A 21,604-nucleotide genomic window follows, 5' to 3' on the forward strand; every position below is an offset into this window, starting at 1 on the left:
TTTTGGGTAGGTATTCTCCAGGTAACTTTAAGGGAGTATCTGATGTACTGCCAGACCTAGAAAATGGAATTTATCCCCAAAATGGGTATCCGCATGGGAAAAAACAATCCATGCCCTTATCTATACATTTGATATTGCAAATAACACCTCTGGTATTTGCAAGCTGAACGTTTGGAAGGATAAGTACTGAGCTTCCTTGGTAAAGTCTGCCTTCCACGTGCCTTGGAAGCCTTACGTACTGTACAGAGACCATGAATTCGGGATCACATCTGCTGCCCCTCCCCCTTGGCATAAGGCCCAATTAGTGTCACTGGTTTGAGAAAGAGCGTGGTAAAGTCACCATCTCGTTTTCTCCAAACTGAAACATGCCAGACACAGATGATCTCAAATAATCAGAGTTCCGCATTTATAGGAGGGAAGGGATAACAGCCGTAACGATGGGCCTTTCACAAAATAAGACCGAGTTTAAAAACAAACAAAAATAACCAAGTTTCCGGAGACATTTACAATTAACCTACTACTTTCTTTCACTCCCTTCCAAAGCGCAAAGGTCCATGACAGATGTAGTCTAAATGATGCCAATTCGCGAGCCTTGAAAAAGCACATTATTACTACTTTCACACTACTAGACAGACGGTACTCCACCAGCTCCTTGGGATTACTTAGTCCGACATCTCAGTCACCTGCGGCGGAAGTGGGCTCCAGGTTGTGCCACCGCCATCCGCCCCAGATCCCTCACAGGGTAGAACATGCTTGCTAGATTCTTCCCTCGGGCTCAGGACACGCCCAGCCACGGTGAGCAGACGCCAGTGTAATTCCGCTGGGCTTCCAAGCCCACTTGCGAAAGCTAATCGTCATTTCCATCGACTGCTCATTTGTTCGTCTTGGTTTGTTTCGTTTAGAACGTTAAGCGATGCCTGGAAAGGTGATCCACTTTACAGCAATTTCTTCCCAACCCCACAAGCTACTTTATTCTCAATCCTTGAGTATAAAGGTTGAACGAGGCCATGAGGCCAAGAGATCACCCGGCGCAATACAAAGGACCAGTGAATGAATTCTTTGAAATCATCAGAAATTCGGAGATTTAAAACTCTCCATTTTAATTTCAGCTACCTATCGTTTAATGTATCCTAGGCTCTGTGTGAGGTGTCGGGAATATGTAAGTGCTGGGTAGTTGGAGATAAATGACATCCCATCCTTGTCTTAGTCTTATAAGTGCTCACAAGCTGTATGGTGCATACAAAGCATTTCCGAGAATATGATAATATCTACATTCTACAAAAATCTTCCGAATCTGATACTGTGGTCCCCATTTTATAGATGATGGAACTGATGCTCAGCAGAGTTTAAGCACTTCCCTCGGGTCCCATAGCTGCAAAGTAGTAGTCAGCTCAGACTAGGGCCTCCCAGCACTGGTTACACTCTAGCTGCCCTCAGCCCGACGGCCAACACACATATCCTCAAAATTCTTTGTAGAAAGTTAACTTCTTTTTAAGCTCATTATTTTCCCATTGGCTTCTCCTCTCCAGATGGAAGTGTTATTTGAAAGAATTGGCAGCCCAAAGACCCACAAAGCAGAGTCATACTTTCACCTTTGCCTTGGGGCAGCACGAGGTAAGGGGGGGGGGGAGGACTGCTACTCTAAAATGAACTCTCTACAAGGCAAATCTCGTCTCTAGCACAGTGCATGCGTTCTCTAATGTGTGAGATATAGGGCAGTCTGTTCCATAGACTGTACTGCCAGAACCTTGGTGTTTTTTTTTTCTGTTACTAGCACTGCTGGATCAATAGAAAAAGAAAATTACAAAAGATCACGAACTCTTCTGCAGAAAGAATAACAACAATGCATATTGCAGGGGGAAAGGGCTCAGGGTTCACATCTAACCTCCAGCTCACATGTGCTCCCTGCTCTAACTTTCACAGCTCAGAATCCACTTAGCACGTCTCTGGGTTGTGCCCAACCCCCTTCCTTCTATATCACAGGACAACAGACCAAACCATAACTGCTCAAGGAAGGCTCCTTGGGGACTTATAGAAACCACCACGAGGTGAAAAGTGACGCTCAGCTTGAGGCTGGCAACTGGAGGTTTCATGAAATGAAGCCAAGGGCTAGAATTACTGCAAGGAAGTTCAGCCCATTGATTGGGGGGGGGGGAATAGAGGGGGGTCAGATAATAATCCACACTTAAGCTAGGGGGAATTTCCTCTGTCTCCTTCCTGGAAAGAAGCCAGGAGTCATGTCCAGGAAAAACTGGAACAATGTGAAAATGAGAGGCATAAAGAAAAATTTGGCACTGAACAAAATTATTTTTTTTTACAATATATAAAAAGATACGCTGAGTTAATACACATCCCAATATCTCAAGATTTGTAGATGTGCCCATCATTATCCCGGTCACCACTGTCTGGACACACTCCAGTGTTGTCAACATCCTCCTGAAATTATGGTGCTCAAGACGGGACACAATTCTCCAGATGTGGTTTGATACTGAAGTTTGCAGTCAGGCCATGATGTCTCTTTAAATGGTTCAATAACTTCTTCAACTAACCACCCCCCCTGCAACCTCTGGACATACAGTCTATCACTGTAGCAAAAGGACCATCTTCACTTTCGGTAATGATGTTTCCGCATTCAGACCCACACAGAAAGAAATGTGTTTTCACGGGCCTTTTCAGTAGAAGGCTGCATGTGTTTAAAAAGGAGATTATAACTGTGGTTGGAAAAGAGGAACAAGTGAACTTCTGAATTCCCTTCAAGCCCTTAAGAATAGGGCAGCCCCAGGGCGCCTGGGTGGCTCGGTCAGTTATGATCTCTCCGTTTGTGAGTCAAGAATTCCTGCTTGTGATTCTCTCTCTTCCCCCTCCCTCTCTGACCCTCCCCTGTACTCACGCTCTTCCTGTCTCAAAATAAATAAATAAACTTAAAAGAAAGAGAGAGAGAACATGGCGGCCCTTACAGAAGCAGGTTACTTTTTTCAAGGCAGCTTTTCCCACATTGTAAGAATGGCAACTACTTTATAAAAACTCTTTAAATTCATAGCACAAATGCCATAACAAGTTGGATTCAAAACTGTCCTTGTTTTTAAGCACAGGTACTTTATTATTTTTTCTTTTTAAATATAATTTATTGTCACATTGGCTTACATACAACGCCCAGTGCTCATCCCAACAAATGCCTTCCTCAATGCCCATCACCCACTTTCCCCTCTCCCCCACCCGCTATCAACCCTCAGTTTGCTCTCTGTATTTAAGAATCTTATGCTTTGCCTCCCTCCCTCTCTGTAACTATTTTTTCCTTTTCCCTTCCCCCATGGTTTTAAGTTTCTCAAGATCCACATATGAGTGAAAACGTATGATACCTGTCTTCTCTGACTGACTTATTTCACTCAACGTAATACCTTCCAGTTCCATCCACATTGCTACAAATGGCATGATTTCATTCTTTCTCATTGCCAGGTAGTATTCCGTTGTGTATATAAACCACATCTTCTTTATCCATTCGTCGGTTGATGGATATTTAGGCTCTTTCCATAATTTGACTATTGTTGAAAGTGCTGCTATAAGTATTGGGGTGCATGTACCCTTATGCATCAGCACTCCTGTGTCCTTTGGGTAAATTCCTAGTAGTGCTGTTGCTGGGTCGTAGGGTAGTTCAATTTTTAACTTTTTGAGGACCTTGCATACTGTTTTCCAGAGTGGCTGCACCAGTTTCAAGCATAGGTACTTTAATAGGAAAAGGAAACTAACATTAATGAGGTACCTGCAATGTACATGGAAGGATCTGTGATAAACTTGCTTACATATGTCCTCTCATTGAACTTTAACATAGCCATATGTATTTGGAATTATTTTTATTTGACTGGTGAGGAAACTGAGGCTCAGACAGGTTAAATGGCTTGTACGAGGTAATGCCTCTAATTAAATGTCAGGGCCTGAATCTGAATGTAGGTCAGTTTAACACCACGCCCCTTATTAATTTTACTATATGCATCGCCCTTGAAAACTGGATATTGGGGGGGCTCCTGGGTGGCCCAGTTGGTTAAGCATCTGACTTCGGCTCAGGTCATGATCTTGCGGTCTATGAGTTCAAGCCCCGTGTCAGGCTCTGTGCTGACAGCTCTGAGCCTGGAGCCTGCTTTGGATTCTGTGTCTCCTTCTCTCTCTGTCCCTCCCCCACTGGTGCTCTGTCTGTCTGTCTGTCTCTCTCTCTCAAAAACAAATAAACATTAAAAATTACAAAAAAAAAAAAAAGAAAACTGGATATTGGGAGACTTGTGGTCTTGGCTTGAACATGTAAAGAGCTTAGAATTCATCACTCCCATCCTCCACAAAAGATAGAAGCTCAACAAACTGAAAATCACTAATTCTTCTTTGACCCATTAAGGGAACTGAGGTCACAGAGCAAACGGCCACCCTGAAATATGGGAAGAGAGGCAAACATAGAAACTCACGGCTGAGATCAGCTTACCTGGAGCAGAAGCCACTGGAGCCATAAACTACTAGGAACATTTTCAGGGTAATTTTGACAAACGCAGGCTGAATGTGGACTTGCTTGACACCTAAAAACTCCTGGGCCCCCAGTATTATGAGGCCCCCCCCCCACTTCCATGGGATTTACCTCCAGAAAACATACAGTGTTCTCACGGTGAAGATCTAAGACAAGTCTCTTTGGTTTTCAGGCAGGGGGAGGAAAAAGTAATAATTTAGACGTCCACTGCTTTCCAAAGGACACGTTACCAAAGCCTAATATACCTGGTAAAAGGGCAACCAGACAACTCTGGCCCCCTCTAGCTCTCTTGTTCTATTGAAAGGGAGAAAACAAAAGCTGAGATAAACTTATGAAGGTCACAGCCCAAGAATTTAGGCTCACTGAAAGCCTAAGATTAATCATAAGATTATAGACCACTTCTATTCCCCCCATAATTTACCACGAGAAAGACAAAGACCCTATTTAAGAAGGAGCTATTAGGGAAACCCAAAAACAACTGGTGAGAAAAAAAAAATAGAACAAGGAAACTAGAGAAAACTAAAGCCTCTGGCACCGATGGCTACAACAGACATTAAATAGCCCAGCTCCTAGTCACATTAACATAAAAATTCACACTAAAATCGCAATTACCTTAGTTCCTATTACCCCATATCACGTCTTAGTTTCAACGATCGCAGCCATGCTCAAAGGTAAGAAAAACAGTCTGAAGAGACAAAGCAAACATCAGAACCATAATCACATACGGCACAGATTCTGGAAATATCAGACAGGGAATTTAAAATAACTATTATCAATATGTTAAGGGCTATAATGAAATAAGTGAACAACGTACAAGAACAGATTGAGTAATGTAAATACAAAGACGGAAACTGTAAGAGATATCAAAATAAAATGTTAGAAATCAAAAACGCAAACAGAAATGAATCAGTGAGCTTAAAGAAATGTCAACGGAAAGTTCCCAAACCAAAATGGAGAGAGAAAAAATAAATAGAAAAGCATACCTAAGAACTGTGAGACAAATTCAAAAGGTGTAAAATCTGTGTCATTGCAATTCCAGGAAGAGAAGACAGAACAGGAGAAGTATTTGAGGTAATAATGGCCAAAAATTTCACAAAATTCATGACAGACACCATGCACAGGTCCAAGAAGCTCAGAGAACAAGCAGGTTGAGTATCAAAATGCCTACGTCTAGGTATATCATACTCAACCTGCAGAAAACCCAAGAGAAAGAGAAAGTCTTCCAAGATGCCAGAGGAAGAAAAATCATCTTACTTATAGTGGAAAAAGCATAAGAATTGTATAAGACAGGGGCGCCTGGGTGGCTCAGCTGGTTATGTGTCCGACTTCAGCTCAGGTCATGATCTCACAGTTTGTGAGTTCGAGCCCCGTGTTGGGCTTGCTGCTGTTGGCACAGAGCCTGCTCCAGATCCTCTGTCCCCTCTCTCTCTGCCCCTCCCCCACTCCTGCTTTGTTTCTCTCTCAAAAAGAAACAAACGTTAATAAAAAAGAATTCTATCGAACATCTTGTCAGAAACCATGCAAGCCAAGAGGGAAGTGAAATATTTAGTGTTGAAAGAAAAAAGACCTCATCAATGTGGGATTGTTTCCAGCAAAATTATGACTGAAAAAGGAAGGAAAAATAAAGACCATCTCAGACCAACAAAAATAGAAAAAATTTGACACAGAAGACTCGCCTTGCATAAAATGTCAGAAGCAAATTTTCAGTCAATTAATTAGGTCAGAAAATTAGGTCTAGGTAAAGAAAGGAAGAGCATGAGAGAAGGAATAAATAAAGGTAAAATGAAAAGAAGGTTAAAAACAGCCAAAAGAAAGAATAAGCACAATGAGTAGAAAGCAGTTAGAAACACAGTGGATACTAATACAATTACATCACTAATCACTATTTTTTTTTTTACAGTTTTTTAATGTTTATTTTTAAGAGAGAGAGACAGAGCGAGTGGAGGAGCGTCAGAGAGAGAGAGAGGGAGACACAGAATCCAAAGCAGGCTCCAAGCTCTGAGCGGTCAGCACAGAGCCGGACACGGGGCTCGAACCCACAGATCGTGAGATTATGCCCTGAGCCGAAGTCGGAGGCGTAAAGCAACTGAGCCACCCAGGTGCCCCACTAATCACTTTAAATGCGAATGGTTTACATGCACAATTAGGGGCACCTGGCTGGCTCAGTCAGTGGAGCACACAACTATTGATCTCAGGGTTTTAAGTTCAAGTCCCACGTGAGGTAGAGAGATTACTTAAAAATAACATCTTTAAATACACAAATAGAGGCGCCTGGGTGACTCGGTCAGTTGAGCATCCAGCTCTGACTTTGTCTCAGGTCATGATCTCACGGTTCCTGAATCTGAGCCCCGCATCAGGCTCGCTGCTGTCAGCACAGAGCCTTCTTTGGATCCTCTGTCCTCCCCTACCCCTGCCCCTCTCCTGCTTGTGCTCTCTCTCTCTCAAAAATACATACATACATACATACATACATACATACATACACACACAAAGTAAAAAAGACTATTAGAGTAAATATAAAAACAAAACCCAACTCTAGATTGTCTACAGAAAACACATCTTAAATATAAAGATAAAGAGGGATAGAGAAAGATATACCATGCTAACACTAAGAAAAAACTGGAATAGCTAAATTAATTTCAGACTAAGCACTTTGGAAGAAGGAGAACTATTAGGGATAAAGGAGTCAATTCTACAAGAAGACATAATCCTTAACATGTATGCATCTACCAACAGAACATCAAAATATGTGAAGCAAAACCGACAGAATTGTAAGAGGAATATACAAATCTACAATTATAGTTGGAGACATCAACATCCCTCTATCAGTAACAAATCTATCAGGCAGATAATTAGTAAGGATACAGATGAACTGAACAGCACTATCAATCAAATAGATCTCATTGACATTTAGGGCACTTCATCCATCTACAGCAAGATATACATTCTTTCCAAGCTCACATAAAACATTCCCCAAGACAGACCACGTTCTGGGCCATAAAATGCATCTTACGCATTTAAAAGCATAGAAATCATACAAAGAACATTCTTAGACCACATGGCTTTAAATTACAAATCAATAACAGAAAGAGAACAGGATAGTATCCAATCATTTGCAAATTAAACAACACACTTCTACACACCACATGGAACAGAAGTCTTAAGAGAAATTTTTAAATATTTTCAACTAAAGGAAAATGAAACTACAACTCACTGAAATTGGTGGGATGCAATAAAAAAGAATGAAATCTGGCCATCTGCAACAACACGGATGGAGCTAGAGAGTATAACGCTAAGCAAAATCAGTCAGAGAAAAACAAACACCGTATGATTTCACTCATATGTGGAATTTAAGAAACAAAACAAATGGACAAAGAAAGGGAGAGAGAGAGAGAGAGAGAGAGAGAGAAACCAAGAAACAGACACTTAACTATAAAGAACTGATGGTTACCAGAGGAGGTGGGTGGGGGAATGGGCGAAATAGGTGGAGAGGATCAAGAGGTCACTTGTCATGATGAACAGAGTAGTGTACAGAAATGTGAGACACTATATACTACACCTGAAACTAATATAACACTGTATGTTAACCATACTGGAAGTAAAATTAAAAGCATAATAAAAACGAAAAAAGAAATTGGTGGGATGCAGCAAAAGCAGTGCTTAGAGGGAAATTTATAGCATTGAATGCATATATTAGAAAGGAAAAAAAGATCTCAAATCAGTAAGATTTCACCAAAGGAATCTAGAGAAAGAAGAGCAATATCAATCTAAAGCAAGCAGAATAATAAAAATTAGAGCAGCAATCAATGAAATGGAAAACAGAAAATCAATAGAGAAATCCAATGAAACCAAAAGCTAGTTCTTTGAAAAGATCAATGAAATTTAAAAATATCTAGTCAGACTAATCCAAAAAGAGAGAGAGAGGAAAAAAACCCCATAATTTACTAATATGAGAAACAGAAGAGGAGTCATTATTACTGTACTGTTCCATAGATATTAAAAGAATAAAAACATGATATTTATGAACAACTCTATGGCGACAACCTTGATAAAAAAAAAAAAAATCGATGAAATGTGCCAACCCCTTGAAAGACAAAACTACCAAAATTTACACAAAGAGAAATCGATAATCTAAATTGGCCTGTATTTATTAAATAAATTGAGTGAATAAGTAACAACCTTCCAAAAAGAAAGCACCGGGTCTAGATGGTTTCACAGGTGAATTCTACAAAACATTTAAGGAAGAAAGGATACCAATTCTCTACAGTGCCTTCCAGAAAACAGAAGCACAGAGAATGTTTCCTAACTCATTCCATGAGGCCATCCTTACCCTAATACCAAAACCAGATAAAGATATTTCAAGAAAGGAATGCTACAGGACAATATCTTTCCTGAACATAAATGCAAAAATCCACAACAGAATTATTAGCAAATCGTATCCAGCAAGGTATAAAAAGAATCATAAACCATGACCAAGTGGGACTTATTTTGGATATGCAAGTCTGGTTTAACATTCAAAAATCAATTAATGTAACCCATCATATGAATAGGCTAAAAAAGAAAAATCACATGATCGTATCAATAGGTGCAGAAAAAACATTTGCCAAAATCCAACACCATTTATGATAAAAGCTATCAGCAAACGAGAAATAGAGGGGGGCTTTAAAAGCATATCCACAAAAAATTACAGCTAACATTGTACTTAATGGTGAGAAACTGGAGTTTTTCCCTGTGAGATCGGGAACAAGGCAAAGATATCCCTCTCAGCACTCTCATTCAACATTGTATTTAAAGTCCTAGCTAATGCAACAAGGAATTAACAAAATTCTCTGTGAAGTAATAAGCAATTAAAACAAGGTTGCAGGATACAACGTTAATATTCGCAAGTCCATTGTTTTTTCTATTTGTCGACAATAATTAACAGGTATTTCAAACTGAAAGCACAATACCATTTATATAAGCACCCAAAAAAGTAATGCATAGGTGTAATTCTAACAAAGTATGTACAAGAATAAATGGAAAGATGCTCCGTGTTTTTAGGTAGAAAGACTCAATATTATGAAGAAGTCAGTCCTTCCCAACGTGATCTATAGGTTCATTGGGCTCCCAATCAAAATCCCTGTAAGTTATACTGTGGATATCAATACTAAAGTTTATATGGAAAGGCAAAAGACCCAGAATAGCCATCATGACACAGAAGAATAACAAAATCGAAGGAATGGCACTACCCGGCGTCAAGAACTCCTATCAAGTTACAGTAATAAAGACAGCATGGTATTGGCAAAAGAATAAAGAAATAGATCAATGGAACAGAATACAGAGCCCAGAAAGAGAATCACAGAAAGGACAAAAGCAATTCGATGGAAAAAGGATAGTCTTTACAACAAATGGTTCTGAAACAATTGGATGCCCATATGCAAAGAAATAAATCTAGACACAGACCTTATATCTGTCATAAAAATTAATTCGAAATGGATTGTCCACCTAAACGTAAAATGCAAAAACTATAAAACTTCTAGAAAATAACGTGTGAGAAGAGCTTGATTGTTTTGGGTTTAGCAATAAGGTTTTAGATACAACGTCAAAAGTCGAATCCGTGAAATAAAAAATTGGTAAGTTGGGCTTTATTAAAAGTAAAAACATGTGTTCTGTGATGTTAAGAGGATGAAGAGAAAAACATCTGTTAGGAGAAAGAGCAAACAAGGTGCAGACCGAGAAAAATATTTGCAAAACATATCTGATAAGGGACTTGTGTCCAAAAGATCCAAAGAACTTTTAAAATTCAACAAGAAAAGCAGCAAACCAATTAAAAATGGACAGCAGATCTGCATAGGTAGATATCTCACCAAATAGAAGATATGCAGATGTCAAATAAGCATGAGAAAATATGCTCAATATCATATGTCATGAGGGATTTGCAAATTAAAACAGCAATGAGATAGTACCACACAACCATTAGAATGGCTAAACATACTATTATCACGCGATCCAGCATTTGTGCTCTTGGATGTTTACCCAATTGGGTTGAAAACTCATGTTCACACAAAAACCTGCACATGAATGATTATAGCAGCTTTATTTAGAATTGCCCCAAACTGGAAGCAAGCAATATGTCCTTCAATAGGATAAATGAAAAGTGGTACATCCATACAATGGAACAGTATTCAGTGATGAAAAGAAATGAGGGGCGCCTGGGTGGCTCAGTCGGTTGAGCGTTCGACTTCGGCTCAAGTCACGATCTCACAGTCTGTGAGTTCGAGCCCCGCATCGGGCTCTGTGCTGACGGCTCCGAGCCTGCAGCCTGCTTCAGATTCTGTGTCTCCCTCTCTCTCCGCCCCACCCCTGCTCACGCTCTCTCTCTGTCTCTGTCTCTCTCTTGCAAAAATAAGTGAACATTAAAACATTTTAAAAAATGAGCAATCAAGCCATGAAGAGACAGGAAGGAACCTCAAATGTCCGTTTCTAAGTGAAAGAAGCCAGTCTTAAAAGACTATATACTGTAGGATGCCAACTCTTTGGCATTCTGGAAAAGGTGAATCTATGGAGACACTAAAAAAATTAGCAGTTGCCCGGGATTTGAGGGTAGAGATGGAGGGAGGGGTGAATAGGTGAAGCACAGGGCTTTTTGGGGGGGGGGGGTGAAACAGTTCTGTATGATATTCTTTTTTTTTTTTTTTTCAACGTTTATTTATTTTTGGGACAGAGAGAGACAGAGCATGAACGGGGGAGGGGCAGAGAGAGAGGGAGACACAGAATCGGAAGCAGGCTCCAGGCTCTGAGCCATCAGCCCAGAGCCCGACGCGGGGCTCGAACTCACGGACCACGAGATCGTGACCTGGCTGAAGTCAGACGCTTAACCGACTGCGCCACCCAGGCGCCCCATTTCTGTATGATATTCTAATGGAGGATGCAGGACATCATACATTTGTTAAGGCCCACAGAACTGTGCAACTTGGAGTGAATCTTAATGTAAATTATGGACTTCGGCTAATAATAACGTACTGATACTGGTTCATTAATTATAACAAATGTATTACACTGACGCTAATAATGGTAATAATAGAAGAAACTGTGTGCAGGGGAAAGATAGAACTCTGTACTATCTGCCTGAGTTCTGTTTAAATCTAAAACTGCTCTAAAAAATACTAATTTTTTAATGAGAACAACCGTACCTTGGAAATTAGTCCTTGATGGATCTAGTAACTAGAACCACTGGAAAGTGTTAACTCACTCTCTTTTCTTCTTCAATCTGCTTTGGAATTTCTTTCATGAGTTAGGGAGTTTTAGCATACAATAGATGCCATATGGCATCGATGTAATTTTAATTGGGAAAACCACCAGAAAAAGTTAATGGACCAAAACATCCAAATAGGTAACACATTTCAGTGTTATTTTTGAATACGGAATGGTTTTTTAAAACTCAGCCACAGAAAAATGGCAAGTTTCGGTGGTAAGAAAAGCCCCTGTGTTTTCTAGAATACTTCATAGAGAAGACACTAAAATGGTTGCTCCAACTTCTGTTGGATTTTCCTGGCATTTTATGTCCCACGTTAATTTAACTAGAATTGACCAAGCTTCAAAATCAGTTGCTATTAGATACAAGACATTTATTTGTGCAGGCCCATGACCAGACTCTAAATGTATGTAGCCTTCCCTTTTAAGTTTTACATACTAGGCTTCCAAACACGAAGGTATGTCAATTCGAAGTCAAGAAATAAGTGGGAAAAAATGAAAGTAACATATTTTTCAAAGGCTATGACATACATCATTTCATAGATAGGCAGATACACACACACACACACACACACACACACACACACACATAGATACAGATTTCCTCCCAAAGGCTCTCACAGACCAGAGAAGACAATTAAAATGATTGATTTAAAGAATCCTCAGAAATGAGAAATGAATATCCTTAACTACTTAAAACCACATGACTCTGCAGTTGGCCACCCCATTGCTACATTAACCCAATTCGTTCTTCTCATTTACCCTCCTCGAGCTTCTCTGAAAAATGAGTTTGTTTTAACCTTCTGGACACAGGGATTCATGTATCCGATCATTTTTCCCTCTTCACATTTGTTGCTAGAAAACACAGATGAAATTTATGGTCCACCTCTACCAGGCCCAATAAATTTCAAGTCATGCATCTGTCTCATAACCTTAGTCCTGGCTCCACCTTCCTTTCTTACCTATATTTTCCCCTATGCCTGATTATTCCTATGCATTTTGGTTGCATTGTATCCTGCTTTTATTGTGCACTTTTATAGAGCACTGTAAATTCTTTTGGGGACAAGATAGGGTATAAATAAATAGGTAGGTAGATAAATAAGAAGGGGGAGGGGGAGAGAAAGTATACCTACCCCTTCGAGACAAAATATCACTTCAACAATGTACTCTCATGAGTTCAAATAGCAACTATTGAAACATTTGTATTTATAAATGGCCAGACCCTTGTCAGGGACTCATTAGTAGTCCAACACTCTCTTCCCCAGCAGTTGTCAGGGCCCAAGTTTGGACGTGCGTACATGGTCCCTCTAAAATCTTTTATCCTCTTACCTCTTTACCATATCTTAAAAATTTTGGTCGAATGTATATAACAACTTTAAAATTAGGTAGGCACTAATAAGGCTGGCTTTCATCACAGCTCAGAAGACATATGTCTGCCTTCACATTGGATTCAGGAACAAGCCACCCTTGAGAAATTAGGAAGGTGGCAAAACAGAAGAATGTAAGGGGAACTCCAGACAATTTGTCTTGCGGAAGTCACTGGGGATTAGGAACTCATTTTACTGGGAACATACCAAGAATAGCTCTCGTTCTTATAAGAGAATATTGTGGGCCAGCGTTTTTCATGCTGGACCATACCTTGCCCTATCATCTTGATGAGCTAGTTCTGTTCTAAGGCATGATCCTTAGACTTCTTTCATTCTTCTCTATCTCCCAGGCTTTCACGTGAATGAGCCAACTCTTGGTTCATTAGGAAATATTCTCGCTCGCTCTCCCCCTCGCTTTTGCTCTCCCTCTCTTCCTCTCTGCGGGCACTGGAGAGAGAGAGAGAGAGAGAGAGAGAGAAATTCGTACTTCTTCAAGGTTCCCAGGGTGAAGAAATGACACCTACGAAAAGAGATAGTTGGCTCACATTCTTAGGTCTTGTAGTTCACTCTTTATGAAAGAATGCCCATTAGTATCCAAGGAAGTGAATTTCTACAGTTTCTCTGAGAATCCACAATGAACAGTCAAAAAGTCCCCAGGGCTCCCCAAATCATTCCACTAATTAAAATCTTTTTTTTTATTTTTTTTTTTAAATGTCCTTCTCCAAGGAGTTTATGAGGACAGGAAATGGATAACTCCAAACAGTCATGAGAAGAATGGCTTATGTCTTAGCTAGACCAAAAAAAACACTAAGACATTCTAGGTCTGGTTATTGTCTTCTCAACTTGTGAAATTTTCTTTTTACAGCATGTGACCATAATTCCATGAATCAAGGCTAAAGAGTTTCTTCTCTGAACCACCTACTATTACTAACCATAGCTTAGGAAAATAAAAATAGGCTTTTGAAGACATATGAAATGAAAGATTCTTCTCCATAAAGAGGGAATGGCTTCATTTAAAGGTTTCAATGCAACCCTTCTGGTAGTGCTTTTATCTAATAAAATCCTATATTTCTTTTTCAATAGACCTTTAGATATAAAAAAGAAAGGGCACAACTAGGGGGCTTTTGTGTTGTCAGGGCAATTAATGTGTTCCTTTCGCACAGTCTTGGTCTTAGACAGTAAATGAGTATCCTAAGAAAGGTCAACTGACAGTAGCTTATGCAACCATTGTTATCGGAAAGAACTGTGTCTGTAACCCGTTATTAAGGATTTCCATTGCACTTTGTATTTCTGGAAGTGCTTCAGAGCCAAAGCTTTAGTGATTACAGAAGCATCAGACTGCTCTTCCCCATGGTCACTGGAAGATGCATTCCCATCCTTCTTCCTCTCACTAATGAGAACTACATGATCTGAGTTGACTTAAAATTTATACGCACTCCTTCCCAAGGCCTTCTTCATTCATACGCTCAACAAGTACTCACTGAGCACTCTTTATCACGATTTTCTTTTCACTTCTTACACCTAGAGAGCCATGAAACTACTATCTACTCCCTTGTGAAAGATAAGGTAAATCTTGGATAAGAGATCCCAAGCCCCAAAAGTTTGAGCTATTGTTCCTCCTGATGAACCATAACATAGTCTCTTAAGAGATGTGTCCAAACCGAATGTCAATTTGTTTGGGATCTAAATTATTGCAGGCCTCTGATGCTATGGGAAGTCAATAATATTAACTACTTGCTAGAAAACTATTTGAAGACCACTTTTGAGGCGTCTCTGCTGTATCATTAGGTTGACTGCACTTGTACCAAACTACATTTTCTCCATTTAATATGTACCAAATGCACACGATCTGCCAGACTGTGAGTAAAGCATGCAAACAAAATGGTCCTCATGCCCTAGAGGCTTGCAAAAACCAGCTATGATAAAGTATTGGACAGCCTATTTCCTTTGAAAAGCATAAAATACCTTCTAGATATGCAAGTACGCTGTGTTCAGAAAATCCATGACAGCCTAAGTATACACAGTATACACGGGAACACAAGCACCATAACTGAAGCGATTCATGTCATTTCAGAGTTTTGAAATTTGTATTCTCATTTAATTCTCCTCCTTACCTATCAATGAAAGTAAATCAAAGTGTACGTATGGTGGGGGCACGTGCACGCATGTGTGTAAATAGCAGTTACGGGAAATGTTATCACACCCGCTTCCCAGATAAAGAGCCGAAGCTAAGACTGGCTCTAAGGCATGTAGCTACCTGGTGGCTGGTGACGGCAACGAGACACAGGACTCCGAAAAGTGCAATGTTTTCTTGTTTCGGTTTGGTTTTTTTTTTTGCCATTATATCCATTTCCTTTTAGGGAAAATATCAGATAGCCCTTAAAGACCGGCTGCAGGTCTACAAAGAACTAGCATCCATGCAGCAGTTTCCTCTGCCAGGCAGTATTTCAAGTGTTCTGTGTGAATTAGTTCGTGTATTACCAGACCCAGCCTACAAGGTGGGCGTACTATCGTCTCTATTTTACAGATAAGAAAACTGAGGCACAGAGAGGTTAAGCAACTTGCCAAAGCTCACACCACCAGTAAATAGAAGAGCCAAGATTTGAATTCAAACAGCCTGACCCCAGAGCTGACCCCATGAAAACTCTATGCAATAGTGCCTTGAGGTATACGTGGCTTCTCTTTTTTTCCCCTTTTCCTTTTCTTTTTGGCTCAGCTCTAAAAGGGAAAAAAAAAGACCCTTAACATTTCAGTTGTTGGGCGGCCCTGGGTTTAGTGGACATTTTAGGAAAGTAACTCCGTACCCTGGGTGAGATGTGAGGAATAGGGCAAAAGTCTGAATGATTCCAACTACTTACCAAAAATGGTAATTCCCCAGGCACATGCTGCCTGCGGGGCCATAGAGCCAAGATGAAAAGGAAATTATAAGACAACAAGTGGAAAAGGTCAATCCTGTGCATTTCCTAGGGGTTATTGCTACGGGTATGAGAGCTCAGAGCTCTCAGCTCTAATCATAAAACTATGGTATTTAATTGCAAAGCTAGCCTTTGCGAAAAGGCCAGGGCCCCCCTTGAGCCACAGTTTCTTCAAAGTGCTACTGGCAAGAGCCACACTAGAGGGCCAGGGGACTCAGGAAGGCTGGCTTGATTAACTCAGGGGAAGAGCTGTTCAGGTGCACCCGACGGAACCACGGCTGCACCCAAGCATCACCATAGGGACCACGGCAGGTGGGAAGGAGTGGAACACCCGCCCAGGTCAACCACGTGGCTTTCCCCTAAGCCTGTCAAAAGGAGGGAATGTTTTATTTTCGGCAAAGCGCTCTTATATTCTTTATAAGAATGTCTTATGTCGTATATAAACGTTATAAAATGAATCTCCGGGACGAAGGGTTGAGCCTGACACAAGTCAGCCGGTTAAGAAAACGGGAGGGTTATTCCGGAGACGTCCTCGGGGAAGCTGGGCATGCTCTCGGTTCCCCTCACTTTACTCACACTGGCCACCAAGCTGGGGAAGCAGCCACGGGGATGCGCAATTGCGACCTGGCTGCTGGAAAGTTTGAAAAGCGCTGGATGCTTCTCACAAAGGCAAAACTGTTCACAGGCAGAAGAAGTGTTTCACGATTTACTGAGCATTGAGCTTCTCCCTCCAGTAAAGGGGACCCCTTCCGTGGGCCGTCTCAGGAATCAAGCTTTTCTTCCTTCTTCCCGCCTGTCTCTGACAATCTCTGTTGGATACTGCCTTTCTCTTGTTTAACGAGGAAATTACTGGGGCGCCTGGGTGGCTCAGTCGGTTAAGCGGCCAACTTCAGCTCATGCCATGATCTCACGGTTTGTGGGTTCGAGCCCCACGTCAGGCTCTGTGCGGACAGCTCGGAGCCTGGAGCCTGCTTCGGATTCCGCGTCTCCCTCTCTCTCTGCCCCTCCCCTGCTTGTCTTCTCTCTCTCTCTCAAAAATAAATAAAACATTAAAAAAATGAAAAAAAAGAGAAAATTATTGTTACACATCCAAAAACGTAGTGTGTACGGTCTATTATTTCTTTTCTCCTTCGTCTACCATGTCACCTCCTCCTTGTCTCCACCTTGGTTTCTAGATGAAGAACCAATTCTACTGACACCTAGAATGGTGAGGCAACAGTCGAAAAAATACTACAGCACCAATGTAATCTATAAGGCAAGCCATCTGGTCTCTCTAGGCCTGGACAGATTATTCAGTGGCACCTATTTGCACCAAACCAGCTAAATTTTGAGGCTTGCTATCTGAATTCTGGCCTGTAGCAATTACTGAAGAGTCTAACACCCACCCTAGTGCAAATTCTGAGAAGTGGGTTAGAAAAACACCAGTTTTATTGAAAACTCAACTGATTTCTTTGTTAAATGCTTTACATAAAGCACATGCAACAGTTCCTCGTAGCAAATGAATGCCACACACGCAAGAGTGACAAAGGAGTGACACCGGGGCCCACGAGGGCTGTCTGTACTGTATTATAAAGCAAACACATGTGATGTTAATGACTAAGGCCGAGGCAGCCTCATGAAACTTACCTTCCGGACAATCCTGAACAGCTGATTATTTCCACAAAATGTGGAAATGGGCTTATCAGGAAGCTACCAAAATGGAGAGCCAGTGATTGAAATGATCCTAAAATTACAACCTGGAAGAAAAGCGGGTGTGGTCAGAAGGCCAAGCCACCATTCCCACAAATATAAATGCTTGATTGGGGGCGCCTGGGTGGCTCAGTCGGTGGAGCATCTGACTTCGGCTCAGGTCATGATCTCGTGGTTCGTGAGTTCAAGCTCCGTGTCGGGCTCTGTGCTGACAGCTCGGAGCCCGGAGCCTGCTTCAGATCCTGTGTCTCCTTCTCTCTCTGCCCCTCCCCTGCTTGTGCTCTGTCTCTCTCTGTCTCTCAAAAATAAATAAATAAATAAATTAATTAATTAATTAATTAAAAAAAATATAAATGCTTGGTTCCTTTTGACTCCTCCATCTTGCACTCGACAAACACAACTCTGTATTTAAATCTTGGAGGGGGTGGGGGGCAAGGGGTGAATCAATGGCAGATAGGTCCATCCGGACAGATGGACAAGGGCCTGGATAAACTCTCAAGGTTCGATCCCTGTGAAGGGAACATCTGGGGGGAAGGAAAGCCAGCTGTTGGCCAGGCCAGCCCCATTTATGCCTGCTTCTGGTACATGCACATTTCCGCGGATCAAAGAAAACAGCACCTAAATTACTAAAAGGCCTGGGCATTATTTTAAAATAATGCTCGGGGTGATGTGATGTCTAAAGTGGCTTTCTGCCAGAGGACCTCTGCCACAGTGCTACATTCAAGAGAGCTTATTTTAAATGGGCATTTTAAAAATGGGACATGGCTGTAATTTGGCAATGCGCCTGGAAAAAAGCTGATTTCGCGATTGGGCATTTTAAAGAAAATCTCTGAAATATAAGTTACAGTCACTTTCCGTAATGAGGCCTTCTCATCCTGTTGCCTAGCACTCTCTTTAAACATGCCTGGGGGCCCTCTGTGCGGGCCTTGGGGGGCAGTCCCGATTCCAGTGCAAGGGAAGGCAGCACAATTGCACTGTGTCCTCTTCCACTGACCTAACTGGCCTCAGCCAAGCTACAAATTCCAGCTCGTGGGGTCTACAACAGTGGAGCTGACGTCGCTGAAAAATCTATCTGCTTAAAGAAAGAGAGACAAGGGGAAACCCCGCAAAATGTTATTGTTCCAGTTGGAGAGGTGTGCCACAAACGGAAGAATTAAAATTCAGTTTTGTCGTTTTCCAAAATCTGCCTGTGGAAGTCACTAAGGTCAATGCCGCTGGCCCAGAATGACTGAAACCAAATTAGAGATGTGCGTGGTTTTCTGTTCTTCCTTGGGCTTTAAGTTCTTTGGGCAGAGAGTGGGGAAGGAAATACCGGTGCCGGATTGTCCTGGCACACCTTATCAATGGCTTATTGGAATATTAATAGAAATGATGTCCAAATCGCCCCTGTGATTGGCTCAGAACCACCCAGCCCCATTCCTAGAACGAGTTATGACTGCCCGTATGCTGACAAATTATAACATGCCTCTTTTCCCTATGTCTCTTCCCTCCTCCTGCATTTAATTTTCAGTCTCCCTTCCATGTGCCTCTCGAAGAATGCCAAGGGAGGTCAGTGAATGTTGCCGTAACAAGAAAAAAACAAAAGAGAAGTTTGTCTGCCATTTCTCAGAGCTTGCTGGAGTCAAAGCACAAACGGGATACAGTACATTGTTTTTAGCCAAGGGGTTATGTGGGTCAGCTCGCACACAAGCTTGCCAACTTGTTTCCACAAAAGGAGCCGGGCCAGATGAGAATGTTAATTTATTTGAGCAGACATATGTCAGTATTGACCACAAAGGAAGGTGCTGGTGCATCCTGCCAGTGCACACCCACACCAAGAAAGGTCTGCTGCTGACAAGGGACCTGGTGCACACATCTCCCTGTGATCGGGCCCGACCCAACTGGAATCATGTCTCTGTCATCAGCTCAGTTTGGCTCATGTTATCATCATATCCCATCCCCCACAGAAATGCTATGTGCCCCCTTTTCTTTCAATTAAGTTTAAGAACGCCATGGCATCCCTGGAGCCAGTGGTGACACCGAACCCAGGTTGAGTACCCTCGGTTAATGTGATGCCGCAGACCAGTTCTGTAACGAAAACTCAGCGCCTCAGCTCATCTGTGGTAGCACAGGCATTTGGACCAGGCACTATTCTAAGCCCCTTACGTTTATTACTTCAGTTAGCCCTCACAACCACCTTATGAGATAGGGTTTTGTTATTATTCTTCCCATTTTACAGATGAGAAAACGGAGGTTCAGAGAGCAGAAGTAACTTGCCCAAGGCCACACAACTAGTAGGTGGTGCAGAGCTAGAATTCAAGGTGAGGTCGGGCGCCTGGGTGGCTCGGTCAAACGTCTGACTTTTGGCTCAGATCATGATCTCCCAGTTCGTGAGTTCAAGCCCCGCGTCGGGCTCTGTGCTGACAGCCTGGAGCCTGGTGCCTGCTTTGGATTCTGTGTCTCTGTCTCTCTCTCTCTCTCTCTCTCTCTCTCTCTCTCTCTCCCCTCCTTCTGTGTCTCCTTCTCTCTCTCTCTCAAAAATCAACGCTAAAAAAAAAATGTAAAAAGACAAAAACAAAAACAAAGTGAGATCTATCTGGTTCCCACACCTGAGCTCTTCAGCACCTCTCTCCAGTGCCCAGTGTGGGAGCCTAGAGTGTTTCCTTGGAGAAGGAGAGGGGAAGGTAGTTTGAAATGGCATATTCGCTGTCACTCATATGTCAAACAACAAAAAATGAGAACAAGAGATTTTCATTTTTATTCTAGGAAAGTGCACTGGGTTCAGACTCGAGTACATGTTTCGCCCATGGGTGGATCCACATCAACCAAGATCAGAGGGCAATCTCTGAAAGGAAAAAATGCCTAAGGTTTGGAGACTCAAAACTCAATGTTGACAAGGTCCCAGATTGATTGAATCCATATGCTCAAACCCTCCAAAGACTGTCGAATCAAAGCTGAATACGAGTGTACCAATTTATAATGACAAATGTAAGTCACAAAGACACAGATCTTCACATAATCTCCCTACTTGTAAGCACCATGGAAAGCCAAATTATAATCCAAAACTTGCTTAACAAACATAGAATCGATGTCAACTCAAGTTCTAAGATTGCAGCGTTTAATAATAGCATCGTGTTAAACTGTATCTCTAGAGATAGGATACGACAAGACCATATTAAAACAATAGGTAACACTTATTGAGGGATTTACTATGTGCCGGGCACTGTGCTCAATTCATAAATTATCTCCTTTTATTCTCATAAAGGCCCAATGTGGTAAGTACCATTAAGGAAATCCCCATGTTACAGATAGAAACGGAGGCTTTGAAAGGTGTGGCCGCTTGCCCAAGGTCATAAAGCTGGGGAGCGGTAGGCACGAAACAGGAACCCAACTCATCCGGGGTGTGGGAACCCATTCGTTGACTGCTGTGCTACACTGCCTCTGCGCATAGTCCCGAGTTATACAAGACGGTCTCTCTCCTGGGTAGAGGGGGTTGATCAGTGCTACAATCTCCGTGACTTTCTCCTTTTCATCCGCTTTCACAACCAACACCCCCCCCTCCCTGATTGACACATTCTTTCTTCAACTGTGTTAACACTGCCAATCAGGCTACTGCCTGGTCTTTTTTCCCTAGGAGCCGTTAAATCTGTCTGTCTCTGTCTCAGTCCTGCTCTCTCCCTTTTTGAAATTTAAAACATAAAGTTCAAAGAAGTAAAACAATAATCACCCATATTCCCGCCAATTATTACCAATAATAGTCCACTTTCGGCAACTTGCGTCCTGTCTTTTTCCTACATTTATGCTTTATAAAATTATACAAATAAAAAAAATAAAATTATACAAATAATACGTGATTACGTTGTTCTTTTGTAATGGGAATTTGTGGGGCTCTGTACTCAGTCATGGCTTATCGA

The 21,604-nt window shown here is 41.6% G+C and overlaps 1 protein-coding gene across 1 annotated transcript in view; it reads right to left on the reverse strand.

The window, feature by feature from the left end:
• The window catches only part of GPC3 (glypican 3), a 419,817-nt gene that overhangs the window by 197,667 nt on the left and 200,546 nt on the right, over positions 1–21,604 (reverse strand). The gene's annotated exons all lie outside the window — the stretch shown is intronic.

Source organism: Prionailurus viverrinus, chromosome X, assembly GCF_022837055.1.
Source record: "Prionailurus viverrinus isolate Anna chromosome X, UM_Priviv_1.0, whole genome shotgun sequence".
Classification (NCBI taxonomy): Eukaryota; Metazoa; Chordata; class Mammalia; order Carnivora; family Felidae; genus Prionailurus; species Prionailurus viverrinus.